The sequence below is a fragment of the Pelophylax lessonae genome (genome assembly GCF_965119305.1).
Source record: "Pelophylax lessonae genome assembly, chromosome: 11".
NCBI classification, from domain to species: domain Eukaryota; kingdom Metazoa; phylum Chordata; class Amphibia; order Anura; family Ranidae; genus Pelophylax; species Pelophylax lessonae.
Window position 1 is genome coordinate 115,502,676 of NC_138778.1, and position 15,327 is coordinate 115,518,002.

Here is a 15,327-nt window from a genome sequence, read left to right on the forward strand (position 1 = left end):
ATATATATATATATATATATATATTGTGCACTGCAGTTACCTGCCCGCTGTGTGTGAGAGGCCACAGACCCACCTCAGACTGTACTGTGTGCACACCACACTCATTTCGGGTGGCACAGGCACAGTACCTTGCATTTTAAAAAATATTTTTTTTTTCCTCTGTCATAATTGCAGTGAGTGCTGTGTCAGGTCCACAGAGTGTACTGTACGCACTGCAGTGCCCACCACTGATATATATATATATACAGTGGCACAGCATCTTTTTGCAAATTGCAAAAAAAAATTATTTTTTATTATTGCAGTTGCCTGGGCTGCCAGTGACTGTCAGGTCCACAGAGTGTACTGTAAAAAAGAGGTTTGGGGTGCACCCGCGCTATGGATAGCAACACAAGCACTGAACCAACAGTTTTAAATGCAGAATGTGGGGATCAGATGGTTATGCTGCCTCCAACTTACCACAAGGGTAAAGAAATGTGGGGGTTTTGGGAGGTGTTGGTATGGGGCGCTACCACCTTGCACAGCGAATTGCTTCGTTGTATGTGATCCAAAAATGAAAGTGCACAGTGCTTGTTGGTGAACAGGTGTTGTGCAAATATTAAATGTGCAATACAGTGCAGATTTAAAATTAAATTAAAATTTTATAATTTTAATTTAATTTTAAATCTGCACTGTATTGCACATTTAATATTTGCACAACACCTGTTCACCAACAAGCACTGTGCACTTTCATTTTTGGATCACATACAACGAAGCAATTCGCTATGCAAGGTGGTAGCGCCCCATACCAACACCTCCCAAAACCCCCACACAGAGTGTACTGTGCCCACTGCAGTGCCACTGCCCACCTACCACTGATATATACGGTTGCAGGCATGACTTTTTTTGGATTAGTGTCTGGGGGGGGGGGGGGGGGTCTAAAAGGCGTACCTGTGAAGTTTCAGCTCTGTATCATGTCCAGAACCAGAAAAAAAGATCATATAGGTGTAAAAGGGGTTCCCACCATCCCTGCTTTTTAATTTTTCCAATAATTGGCTCTCTATCAAAAAATGACAATTTTTAAGAACCTTTTTTTGTGTGATTGTGTCTGGGGGTCAAAAAAGTGTACCTGTGAAGTTTCAGCTCTGTAGCATGTCCAGAACCAGAAAATTAGAATTAGGGTTAGGGCTAGGGTAAGGGTAATTTTTAGTGCTTAGGGTTAGATGGTTAGGGTTAGAGTCATAGGGGTAGGGTTACTAACTCTAACCCTAAGTATCTCACCGTAACCCTAACCCTAGCCCCTAACACTAAACCTAACCCTATCCCTTAAAGCCCAGTTCCTGTCCCATTTTGGTTGGTTCTGGTCTGTTTGCGGTTGTTTGCGGTGCGTTAAACGGGGAGTTTGGTCTGTCACTGTGAAGCGGGCGTAACCCTTACACGACCTGATCGATACAACATCATACCTGATCGTATACACACACTGGATGTTTTAAAGCACGTTATTCCAAACAATTTAGGAATGTTAGGTGATTTATGCCCTTTATGGATTAAAACCCGCCTCTGCGTCAACTACGTAATTTTCCAAGGGAGTTTTGCCATGGATCCCCCTCCGGCATGCCACTGTCCAGGCGTTAGTCCCCTTGAAACAACTTTTCCATCACTATTGTGGCCAGAAAGAGTCCCTGTGGGTTTTAAAATTCGCCTGCCTATTGAAGTCTATGGCGGTTCGCCCGGTTCGCCGGTTCGCGAACATTTGCCGATGTTCGCCGTTCGCGAACATTAAATTTTATGTTCGCGACATCACTAAAGGTATATAACTTTTACTGCCCACTGGGTAAAACCTTCTGACGGCGGTCAAGCATGTAACCCGTGGCACCCGTGTAGATTTGGTTTTACAGCCACGGATTGCATGCAGGCCTGCCTCTTCTTCTCCTACTCCATCCTCCCTCTCCATCTCAGCTGACTCCTCCTTTTCCGCTGCTACCGTCTCTTCCGCTGCGCCGCCCAAGATCCCCAGAACCTATTCCACATGCCAGGTGAGACGTTGTCATGCTGTGCTGCGTCTGTTGTGCCTGGAAGCCAAGAGCCACACTGGTCCTGCACTCATTTCAGCTTTGCGTTCACAGGCAGATCAGTGGCTGACATCGCTCAATTTGACAGTTGGTAAAGTGGTGTGCGACAACGGTGCCAATCTGCTGAGCGCACTGAAACAGGGCAAAATAACACACGTGCCATGCATGGCACACGTCCTGAACTTGGTCGTGCAGCGATTCATTGCCAAATACCCTGAGGTCCAGGACGTCTTGCGGCACGCCAGGAAAATCTCGGGCCATTTCAGAAGATCTTACACAGCCATGGCTCGCCTTGCTGACATTCAGTGGCGACACAACCTGCCCGCCAGGCGTCTTATTTGTGACTGCCCGACGCGATGTAACTCAAACTTGTATATGCTTGATAGGCTGCTCCAGCAGAAACGTGCAGTTAACGACTACCTGTACGAACTCTGCGGCAGGACAGGTTCTGGGAGCTTGGGTTTTTTTCACCTCTCCAGTGGCTGTTAAAGGGCAAGGACCAGTACTAGGTGGCAACGTACAGTACCTTGCGAAAGTATTCGGCCCCCTTGAACTTTGCAACCTTTTGCCACATTTCAGGTTTCAAACATAAAGATATAAAACTGTACTTTTTTGTAAAGAATTAACAACAAGTGGGACACAATCATGAAGTGGAACGAAATTTATTGGATATTTCAAACTTTGTTAACAAATAAAAAACTGAAAAATTGGGCGTGCAAAATGATTCAGCCCCTTTACTTTCAGTGCAGCAAACTCTCTCCAGAAGTTCAGTGAGGATCTCTGAATGATCCAATGTTGACCACCTAAATGACTAATGATGATAAATAGAATCCACCTGTGTGTAATCAAGTCTCCGTATAAATGCACCTGCACTGTGATAGTCTCAGAGGTCAGTTTAAAGCACAGAGAGCATCATGAAGAACAAGGAACACACCAGGCAGGTCTGAGATACTGTTGTGGAGAAGTTTAAAGCTGGATTTGGATACAAAAAGATTTCTCAAGCTTTAAACATCCCAAGGAGCACTGTGCAAGCGATAATATTGAAATGGAAGGAGTATCAGACTACTGCAAACCTACGAAGACCTGGTCGCCCCTCTAAACTTTCAGCTCATACAAGGAGACGACTGATCAGAGATGCAGCCAAGAGGCCCATGATCACTCTGGATGAACTGCAGAGATCTACAGCTGAGGTGGGAGACTCTGTCCATAGGACAACAATCAGTCGTATACTGCACAAATCTGGCCTTTATGGAAGAGTGGCAAGAAGAAAGCCATTTCTTAAAGATATCCATAAAAAGTGTTGTTTAAGGTTTGCCACAAGCCACCTGGGAGACACACCAAAGATGTGGAAGAAGGTGCTCTGGTCAGATGAAACAAAAATCGAACCTTTTGGCAACAATGCAAAACGTTATGTTTGGCGTAAAAGCAACACAGCTCATCACCCTGAACACACCATCCCCACTGTCAAACATGGTGGTGGCAGCATCATGGTTTGGGCCTGCTTTTCTTCAACAGGGACAGGAAAGATGGTTAAAATTGATGGGAAGATGGATGGAGCCAAATGCAGGACCATTCTGGAAGAAAACATGATGGAGTCTGCAAAAGACCTGAGACTGGGACGGAGATTTGTCTTCCAACAAGACAATGATCAATGATCCAACACATAAAGCAAAATCTACAATGGAATGGTTCACAAATAAACATATCCAGGTGTTAGAATGGCCAAGTCAAAGTCCAGACCTGAATCCAATCGAGAATCTGTGGAAAGAACTGAAAACTGCTGTTCACAAACGTTCTCCATCCAACCTCTCTGAGCTCAAGCTGTTTTGCAAGGAGGAATGGGCAAAATTTTTCAGTCTCTCGATGTGCAAAACTGATAGAGACATACCCCAAGCGACTTACAGCTGTAATCGCAGCAAAAGGTGGCGCTACAAAGCAGACATGGGAATAAGTCACACATGTGCAAGTCACAAGCAAGTCTCAATTCTTAACCTTCAAGTCTCAAGCAAGTCCCAAGTTACTGTGGCGAAAAAGCAAGCAAGTCAAGTCGAGTCCCTGCTAAAAGTCAAGTAAGTCAAGTCAAGTCATTTATTTTGGTCAAGTCACAAATGAAGTCAAAATACTGATCTACCCCAATTTTCTCCTTTTAAATCAGTTAAAAGTCAGTGGTCAGGAAAGGTTTTGTTTTATTTCCAACATTAACAAAACTGCTTAGTGCTTTTTTCTTGGCATATTAAAGAAATACTTTGAATGCCCAAACAGCTCAAAATCCTTCGTCCGGTCATGTTTCCACACCACAGTCACTAAAAACATGTTAAGTATTTCCATTGTTAAACAGCCAGTGTCCTAAAAATCAGAACACACAGCTGTACTTCGGATCCAGCATCAGGGAACGCCTAGACCGATAGGTGTCCGACTACATCGGGTTAATGGCCGATGCGGACGCTCTGAGGAGTGATGAAACCCTGGACTACTGGGTGGGCAGGCTTGACCTCTGGCCAGAGCTTGCACAATTTGCAATGGAACTGTTGGCTTGCCCCCCGTCCAGTGTCCTGTCCGAAAGGACGTTCAACGCAGCAGGGGGGATCGTGACCGATAAGCACACTCGTCTAGCTCATGACAGTGTTGACTACCTCACGTTTATAAAAATGAATGAGGCATGGATCTCTGAGGAATTCAACACATGTGACCAGTAGACCATGTTTGATTACAATTCCTCATGACAGGCCATAAATATCCGCCAGACCGCCATCCACCCACAACAATTCATGGTCCTTGTCTTCGGTAAATACAGCGGCATAAAAGGCATTTCATGTCCATTGAATGCCTAATTTTTGGGTCCTGTCAATTCCTAATGTACCTCCAGCCACAGAATACAACATTCTTAGCTGTCGGGTAAACCCATGTGGGTTAATTTTTGGGGCCTATACTGGCCGACACTTACTTCTGGATCCTGTCATTGCCTAATGTACCTTCAGCCACAGAATACAAAGTTCTTAGCTGTCGGGTAAACCCATGTGGGCTCATTTTTGGGGCCTATACTGGCCGACACTTACTTCTGTATCCTGTCAATGCCTAATGTACCTTCAGCCACAGAATACAACGTTCTTAGCTGTCAGTTAAACCCATGTGGGCTCATTTTTGGGGCCTATACTGGCCGACACTTACTTCTGTATCCTGTCAATGCCTAATGTACCTTCAGCCACAGAATACAACATTCTTAGCTGTCAGGTAAACCCATGTGGGCTAATTTTTGGGGCCTATACTGGCCGACACTTACTTCTGTATCCTGTCAATGCCTAATGTACCTTCAGCCACAGAATACAACGTTCTTAGCTGTCAGGTAAACTCATGTGGGCTAATTTTTGGGGCCTATACTGGGCGACACTTAATTCTGTATCCTGTCAATGCCTAATGTACCTTCAGCCACAGAATACAAAGTTCTTAGCTGTCAGGTAAACCCATGTGGGCTAATTTTTGGTTCCTATACTGGCCGACACTTACTTCTGTATCCTGTCAATGCCTAATGTACCTTCAGCCACAGAATACAACGTTCTTAGCTGTCAGTTAAACCCATGTGGGCTCATTTTTGGGGCCTATACTGGCCGACACTTACTTCTGTATCCTGTCAATGCCTAATGTACCTTCAGCCACAGAATACAACATTCTTAGCTGTCAGGTAAACCCATGTGGGCTAATTTTTGGGGCCTATACTGGCCGACACTTACTTCTGTATCCTGTCAATGCCTAATGTACCTTCAGCCACAGAATACAAAGTTCTTAGCTGTCAGGTAAACCCATGTGGGCTAATTTTTGGGACCTATACTGGCCGACACTTGCTTATTTCTGCTGTGAATGCCTAATTTTTCAGACTGGAATTGAAAATCAATGGGTCTGTAAACGTTCCGCCAAATTGTGGAAGGGATGCAGACCCATTTTACAGACATGTGAATGGACCCTGTATTTGCCATGTATTTACCGGCTGCTGTCAGTTCTGGCTGATTTAGGAAAAAAAAAATGTAAAAATTTTTAGGGCAACTTTTCCAATAGCAATACTTCTGTTATGACAGTGTCCATGTGGTGGGACTATTTGTGCACAGCTAGTAAGTATTTTGTGGCTGCACATATGACCTAAAGGTTTTTGAAGTTCGCCTCCCATTAAAGTCAATGGGGCCCGCCACGAACTTGAGGTTCGCAAACATTTGAGAAAGTTTGCGGCCAACGTTCGCAAACCGCCCCGGGCGATGTTCGTCTATCACTATCAAAGAATATGAACATATCTAGTCATTTCTTCGAGAAACGATAAGGAAAATTATAGTTTGGGACTTTATATGAGATGTATGGTCCTATGTGACTAATAATTGTGCAACCATAATGTAATAACAAAACAGATCAGTAGGAATCACGTTTTTATTGTACTCATGAAAGAAAAAACAAAATGATGATAATGGCAATGTACATGGAGAACAGCATAAAAGGGTGTGGATCATACATGAATATGGTAGTATCGATAACATCAATAGAAAAATAGTACCATGAGTACATGCATGTTGTCTATCAACATGAATGTCACCAATGTGTACAGGTAGTATAACAATACATTGAAATACATGATGACACAAAAATGGTAAAATAGATTTGCTTCATGGAAAGCTCAATGCGTTTCGTGTAAAAACACTTCTTCATCAGGAGCGGGTAAAGTCCAAATATCTAGAAAGAATAATGTATAAAAAACACATGTATATAACAAGATGGTCATGTATGTGGCTGTAATACAGCCTTATAGCCCTAGCCCTTGTAGCATTGAAACTCACGAGTGTATTCCGGATAAAGTTGCAGGATGTGTGGAAATGCGCCATTGGAGGGTGTGCCTGACACGGGAGCTGAGGGGGCAAAGCATGCGCACGTGAGTGGATGTAGTAGTAGATCTATGGATGCTATGAATCCTCGGGTGGGGACCACCAAAAGCTCAATCAATTGACCACAATGGGTTTCTAGAAAAATAATATCATAATAAAGTAATGAAAGCTAAATGAAGCTGATAGCTCGTATACAAGTAGGGAGATAAGGTGGAATGTCCATACCCGAGAACCAAGCCGCCAAGGCAATCTACCATAGAGGGAATATCAAGTATCAAAGTGTTGGAGAGTGTGTCAGCCGTAGAGGAGACAAGAAAGAAAGAAAGGAAACAAAAGTGCAAAGGTAGATAGATAGCCAAAGTAGATGGTGATAAACCAGTGAAGATGTATCCTTCAGAAAAAATATAGCTGGTAAACGAAACCAGTGACTCCCTGGGGGGTCATGTGGGATAAGTAGCCCGGTTGGAGTGATGAAAGTGTGCATAACATTAAGAGTATCTGACCATCTAAGACTGGATGGAGGAAACAGTAGTAGTGAAAAAGAGAAAGGAATAAGAACCTCTGTGAAGACATGAGCAGGATTGGCTCCCAACGTCACGCTACTGCAACCACAACAAGGAATTAGCAAACGGCTGTATTAGCCGGAAGCGAAAGTCCATATGTGGGAACGCCGATGGACAACACGTGTCAGGGCGCCGACGCCAATCATGATTTCAGGACCCGCACGGACGTGCGTGACGCTGATGCGCTGCGGCCGCAGACCCCGCCCCCCATTTCTGCCCCAGGTCGGGGAGAGCGGAGGGAGGGGAGAGCGGGCGGAACGCATCGCAGCTCCCGGAACCAGACAAAACCGTCCGTGCGGGTCCTGACGTCATGATTGGCGTCGGCGCCCTGACACGTGTTGTCCATCGGCGTTCCCACATATGGACTTTCGCTTCCGGCTAGTACAGCCGTTTGCTAATTCCTTGTTGTGGTTGCAGTAGCGTGACGTTGGGAGCCAATCCTGCTCATGTCTTCACAGAGGTTCTTATTCCTTTCTCTTTTTCACTACTACTGTTTCCTCCATCCAGTCTTAGATGGTCAGATACTCTTAATGTTATGCACACTTTCATCACTCCAACCGGGCTACTTATCCCACATGACCCCCCAGGGAGTCATTGGTTTCGTTTACCAGCTATATTTTTTCTGAAGGATACATCTTCACTGGTTTATCACCATCTACTTTGGCTATCTATCTTCCTTTGCACTTTTGTTTCCTTTCTTTCTTTCTTGTCTCCTCTACGGCTGACACACTCTCCAACACTTTGATACTTGATATTCCCTCTATGGTAGATTGCCTTGGCGGCTTGGTTCTCGGGTATGGACATTCCACCTTATCTCCCTACTTGTATACAAGCTATCAGCTTCATTTAGCTTTCATTACTTTATTATGATATTATTTTTCTAGAAACCCATTGTGGTCAATTGATAAAGCTTTTGGTGGTCCCCACCCGAGGATTCCTAGCATCCATAGATCTACTACTACATCCACTCACGTGCGCATGCTTTGCCCCCTCAGCTCCCGTGTCAGGCACACCCTCCAATGGCGCATTTCCACACATCCTGCAACTTTATCCGGAATACACTCGTGAGTTTCAATGCTACAAGGGCTAGGGCTATAAGGCTGTATTACAGCCACATACATGACCATCTTTTTATATACATGTGTTTTTTATACATTATTCTTTCTAGATATTTGGACTTTACCCGCTCCTGATGAAGAAGTGTTTTTACACGAAACGCATTGAGCTTTCCATGAAGCAAATCTATTTTACCATTTTTGTGTTTACCATTTTTGTGTCATCATGTATTTCAATGTATTGTTATACTACCTGTACACATTGGTGACATTCATGTTGATAGACAACATGCATGTACTCATGGTACTATTTTTCTATTGATGTTATCGATCCTACCATATTCATGTATGATCCACACCCTTTTATGCTGTTCTCCATGTACATTGCCATTATCATAATTTTGTTTTTTCTTTCATGAGTACAATAAAACGTGATTCCTCCTGATCTGTTTTGTTATTACATTATGGTTGCACAATTATTAGTCACCTAGGACCACACATCTCATATAAAGTCCCAAACTATAATTTTCCTTATCGTGCGATAATAGGGATGGAGGCACATGCCTTTGTGTTGCCTCATATAAAGTCCCAAACCCTCTTTTTTGCTTTCTTCGAGAAACAAACAACAGCCAGGAAAGAGAAAGTGAAGAGAAAACGTGCCATCTTAGAGCGGATAATTGAAACCATCAAGCTGATTGGAAAAAGAGGCCTAAGCTATCGGGCAACAGCTGAAGCAGCATATACTTTAGATAATGAAAAGTTGGACCATGGAAATTTCCATGAGATTTTGCTACTCCTAAGCAAATTTTATTCCCTTGCTGAGAAATCACCTGAATACAGTTATTAAAAAGAGTAAAAAGCAGCATCAAAGTGCAACAAGTAGCAAAGGACGTGGTGGCTTTGTTACATTAATTTCTCTATTGCCAAAGAGATCAGAGATGCTGGCATGTTCTCAATACAGCTCAATACAACACAAGATTTTAAATGTGTCAGACCAGTGTTCAGTAATAATTTGGTATGTCACAGATGTGGTCCATGAATGTCTGGTTGCTGTGGTAAACTGCACATCCACAACAGGGAAGGCTTTGTGTGAACTGGTGTGCGATGTGTTGGAATCCATGGAAATGGATGGTACAAACTGTGTTGGGAACTCAACAGATGGAACTTCTAATATGCAGGGTCAGTACAACGGATTCAGCACTTGGCTGAGTAATAAAGCACCTGGCCAGATTCATGTGTGGTGCTATGCACATGTACTAAATCTGGTGATGATGGATGTCACAAAGATATCTGTTCTGTCAATATTGTTGTTCGGCTTGTTAAACTCCTATGCTGTATTTATACGTGAATCCTACCTCCGGATGAATGTATGGCGTGAAAAGTCTCCGGAAGAGAGATTTAGATCTCGTTCTGTTATTGAAGAAACAAGATGGTGGTCCAGAGATGCAGCACTTACAAAGGTGTTTGGTTCATTTAATGATCCAAGTCCAGCCTTGTATGTAAATTTGATCCAGACCATGGCAGAGATATCCCGTTCTGATCATTTTAATGCTGACATAAGGTTCAAGGCTGGAACTTACTTAGAATCCCTTAAAAAATTCCACACAGTTATAACGGCACAGCTGTACTTATTTGTTTTCAAAAATACCACTCCACTATCCTTGTACCTGCAAACACAAGGTATGGATGTACTGCAGGCATACCGAATGGTGACAGAAACGGTAAACAACTTGCAAGCACATGATCGTGATTCCCAAATGATTATAGATGCTACAAAGAAGTTTGCAGTCTGGGCAAACAGCAAGTTGGATACAACTGACTATGTGCAAAGTGGTAAAATCAGCGCAATTAGAAATCTTAATAGGTTATAAACCACTATACCATACACTTCCCAAAAAGTGGAAGAAGAATATAATACAAGGGTATAGTGTTAAGTGACTGGGTATAAAAATAAAGTGCTAATATACAATATAAATTGGCACAGTGCTTAACACGGTTCACCATCAACTGTAATTTGCAGGTATGGTGTATAACGTGCAAATTTGCAAAAATCAGTGCAATTCATAAATGTATAAACATAATACAGCAGCTATACCAAAAACTTCCTCACTGAAAGAAGTGCAAAAATGTATAAGATGTAAGGGTACAGCGCTATATAAAAGCAAATAATATAAGGTGCTTGATAAACCTTAAAGTGACAAAGTGCTCCTCATCTCCTCATCTGTACATGACATTCCCTGTACGGCCCGCACAAGCTATGATTGTGCCCTACCATGTGAGTTCTATTTTATTACTTCAATAAAGGGTTGATTCACAGTGATCACTTAGATCTCTCGCCACTTTTTCTTTCATGTTAATTGATTGTGCTGAGCTCAAGACACTAGCAGTCCAGTGATTGGCATCCAGCTGTCCGGACCCACCTTCATTAAAGGATTCATTTCTTCCCTTATATGTATTTGAGGTGAGAGGCCATCTTGTGGCTATTGGTGGTGTTGTTTATGAGCACATTGTGGATGGAGACATCTATCAAGCACTTTATATATTGAGTTTATACTGGGACACTCTTGGCATTGGACTTGAATATTTTTTATGCACTTTACTGTGGTCTCTCTTTCCATTTATGCACCTTTGATATTGTGAGATATCTGTATGTAACCTATTGGATACAACTGACTGCCAAGTTGTGATTGAGGAAGACTTTCCATCACCTCGAAGAATACAGTGTAAGAAAAGAATGGCCGGTGAGCTTGCAGTAGACGAACCAATTCTGTTAGCAAGTTATCAGTTCCGGGTGGAGGTGTACAATGTGACCTTAGACAAGATCATTAATAGCCTGCATAGCTGATTTACAACACATGGTCAGTTATTTGCAGATTTGGCATGTTTAGATCCCAAAAATTTTGAAGATATTTTAGTAGACCTTCCCAACAGAGCATTAGAACGACTGAGTAGACTTGTGATTACATTTGATTCCAATGCAACTAAAGAGAAACTGCAAAGTGAGCTACTTGATTTTGCATCAAAGTGGCAAAGATTGAAAATGTCGCTTGATGAAGAATATAGTGATGATAACAATGAAGGTCAAGATGAAGACACCATCCATTCTCATCTCGTCTCTGAAACTGAGGAACAGCCATTCTCAAATGTTGGTGATAAAAGTGGACAGTGCAAGACTTGTAAGAGCTGTATAGCCTGCTGCTACAATGTATTAGTGCGTTACAACTTATACACTCCTACGTATCGTTCACTTATTAATGCATATAAATTGACACTGACAATTTCCTCTTCTCAAGAAGCATGTGAGAGGTAATTTTCAAAACTGAAATACATTTTGAACATGCTAAGAAATTCCCTCTCTCAAACACATTTGGAGGCCCTTATGCTTATGTCCGTGGAGAAAGAGGCCTTGATTGGACTAAGCAATGAAACCATCATTGATGTTTTGGCTTCGAAAAGCAGCTTACTACAAGGGATGTTGCTTACCTAACATTACAATGTTGGTTAATATTTATTTTTCAAAATTTTGACTGGATTATTTTATTTTTTTTAAAGTTCTAATTACTTTTATAAGTTGATACATATTTTATTCTCTAAAACTTTAGAAAACAGTTTGCACATTGCAACCTTCTAAAGTAGGGCTGTCCAACATGCGCCCTCCCCAGATGTTGCTGAACTACAACTCCCATGATTTCCTGGCTATCTGTTTCATTAAAAGAATCATGATAGTTGTAGTTCAGCAACATCTGGGGGCAGGCCCGGACTGGGACAAAAAATAGGCCCGGGCATTTTGGACTGAGCAGCCCGCTAGGGGGGGTGACTGGGGCATGATGGGGCGTGGCGTTCGTCGGGATGGTTGATGACAGGATTTAATGTTCCAGGATGTGTGGATTCGATTACGGTTCCTTTTTTAGTTTAATCTGACAGACTGGGTCCAATTTAGAGCAGAGCTGCCATATGATGCTGTGCTGTTTTTTTTGTCTAATGCCCCGTACACACGTACCGATCGTCGGCCGAACGATCGGCCGTCTTTTGTCCCCGGGCTGTCGTGTCCGCTGAAAAGTGCAAAAGACTGCACACGAATTTTGTCGGCCAACAACAGCCGACTGCAGAAGTGATGTCATGTGATGGTTAACTTTCCCTGTGTTTTTTCTTTTCTGAGCATGCCCATTCTTGCTAATCTGCTGTCTGTCGACCGAAATCTGTACTGACTGGCGAACAATCGGCCGTTCTGGTGTCGGCATACAAAAATTTTAATGCTTGCACGACAGATTCTGTTCAGCCGAAAGTGCGCTGTCGGCTGTCGGAAGCATCATACTAACAAGCCGAAAATCGGCCGATCGGTCGTCTGCCGAATCTTTTCGGCCGACAATCTGCACGTGTATACGGGCCTTTACTTTAAATCCTGTTTTGATGGTTGAGTCCTAAAAATAGTATGAAGCAGCACAAGATGAGGGTTACTCTAATCAAGGGGTAGACAACCTTTTTGAGCACAGTGTGCCGAAAAATGTTTTCAAAGAAATTGGGAGTGCCAGATACATAAAAAACAACTGTCAGCTTCATATAAAGTAACTGCTGTAAACCGCTTGAATAATAGTAAGAAATCAAGTGAGCTTTGCACCTTCACAAATCAGATCACCCCAATTCCTGCACCTTCACTCCTCAGATCACCCCAATTCCTGCACTATCCCACATCAGATCACCCCAATTACTGCACCTTCACACATCAGATCAGCCCCAACCTGCACTATCACACCTCAGATCAGCCCCAATTCCTGCACTATCACACCTCAGATCACCCCAATTCCTGCACCTTCACACCTCAGATCACCCCAATTCCTGCACTATCACACCTCAGATCACCCTAATTCCTGCACCTTCACTCCTCAGATCACCCCAATTCCTGCACTATCACACCTCAGATCACCCCAATTCCTGCACTATCACACCTCAGATCACCCCAATTCCTGCACTATCACACCTCAGATCAGCCCCGATTCCTGCACCTTCACACCTCAGATCACCCCAATTCCTGCACTATCACACCTCAGATCACCCCAATTCCTGCACTATCACACCTCAGATCAGCCCCGATTCCTGCACCTTCACACCTCAGATCACCCCAATTCCTGCACTATCACACCTCAGATCACCCCAATTCCTGCACTATCACACCTCAGATCAGCCCCGATTCCTGCACTATCACACCTCAGATCACCCCAATTCCTGCACTATCATACCTCAGATCACCCCAATTCCTGCACTATCACACCTCAGATCAGCGCCAATTCCTGCACCTTCACACCTCAGATCAGCCCCAATTCCTGCACCTTTACACCTCAGATCAGCCCCTGGTAGGCTGGCACTGGCAGCAACAATTTTATTCAAATCAGGATTTCTTCTGCAAATAGGCTGGCATCAGAGTCAGACAATTACCAAAACCAATGTCATCATGACACATGATCAAAAAATTAGGAAAAATAAGGATTTCTTCTGCAAATAGCCTGGCAGTGACATCATCAGATCAGACAAGGCACTGGCAGGCATAGTAATAGACTAGTGCTATGCCTGGCTGCCAGTGCCAGGCCAGCCTATTTGCAAAAGAAATCCTGATTTTAATTAAATTGTTGCTGCCAGTGCCAGCCTATTTGCAGAAGAAATCCTGATTTCTTTGAATAAAATTGTTGCTGCCAGTGCCAGCCCAGCCTATCTGCAAAATAAATCCCTAAGTAAATGATGCAGGAGATGGTCAGAGACTGCGGACATTATGCAGGAGATGGTCAGAGACTGCGGACATGATGCAGGAGATGGTCAGAGACTGCGGACATGATACAGGAGACGGTCAGAGACTGCGGACATGATACAGGAGACGGTCAGAGACTGAGGACATGATGCAGGAGACGGTCAGAGACTGCGGACATGATGCAGGAGACGGTCAGAGACTGCAGACATGATACAGGAGACGGTCAGAGACTGCAGATGTGATACAAGAGAAGGTCAGAGACTGCAGACATGATAGAAGGACACTAGGGGGGCCGGAGAGCACAGGGAAAGCAGATAGCACTGGAGGAGCTGAAGGGCAGGGGGGGGGGGCTAAGATCACTGGGGGAGGGGGGCTAAGAGCACTGGGGGGGCAGTAAAAGAGCACAGGGGGGCTAAAGAGCACGGGGGGGGCTAAAGAGCAGGGGGGGCTAAAGAGCAGGGGGGGCTAAAATCACTGGGGGAGGGGGGCTAAGAGCACTGGGGGGGGGCAGTAAAAGAAGTTGAATAGGAGGGGGATGGGACGGCTCAGCTGCATATAGAGCAGCCGCAGAAGGGAGGAGGAGAATCATCCATCCAGCGGCAGCATGAGCCGGAATAGGGAAACCACAAGATCAAATCCTCTATATGCAGCCGAGCAACCCCATCCCCCTCCTCCTATTTAGGACACACGGCCAGGGCTGCACAGGCTGCACTGCGGGCACTTACCTTCTCTCCCCACCGCCGCCGCCGCCCCCCCGCGAGCAGCCCGGAGTCGGACTGAACCGAAGGAGCTCCCATCTGCAGCTTCAATCATGCTGGGCTGCTGGCCGCGCCGGGCAGGACATCGGCGGCCGCGGGAAAGTTCGGAATTGGAACCCGCAGTTACACACTCACTACTTGACTTCCGGGCCGGCTCCGCGGCCAATCAGCCTTCTGCTCAGGGGGGTGTGACTCACACCCCCCCGAGCAGAAGGCTGATTGGCCGTGGAGCCGGTGTAGCTGGCCTGGCAAGTACACCGGCCGGCGGCCACAGTGAGGGAACTTCTTCTACTGTGTCTGTGAT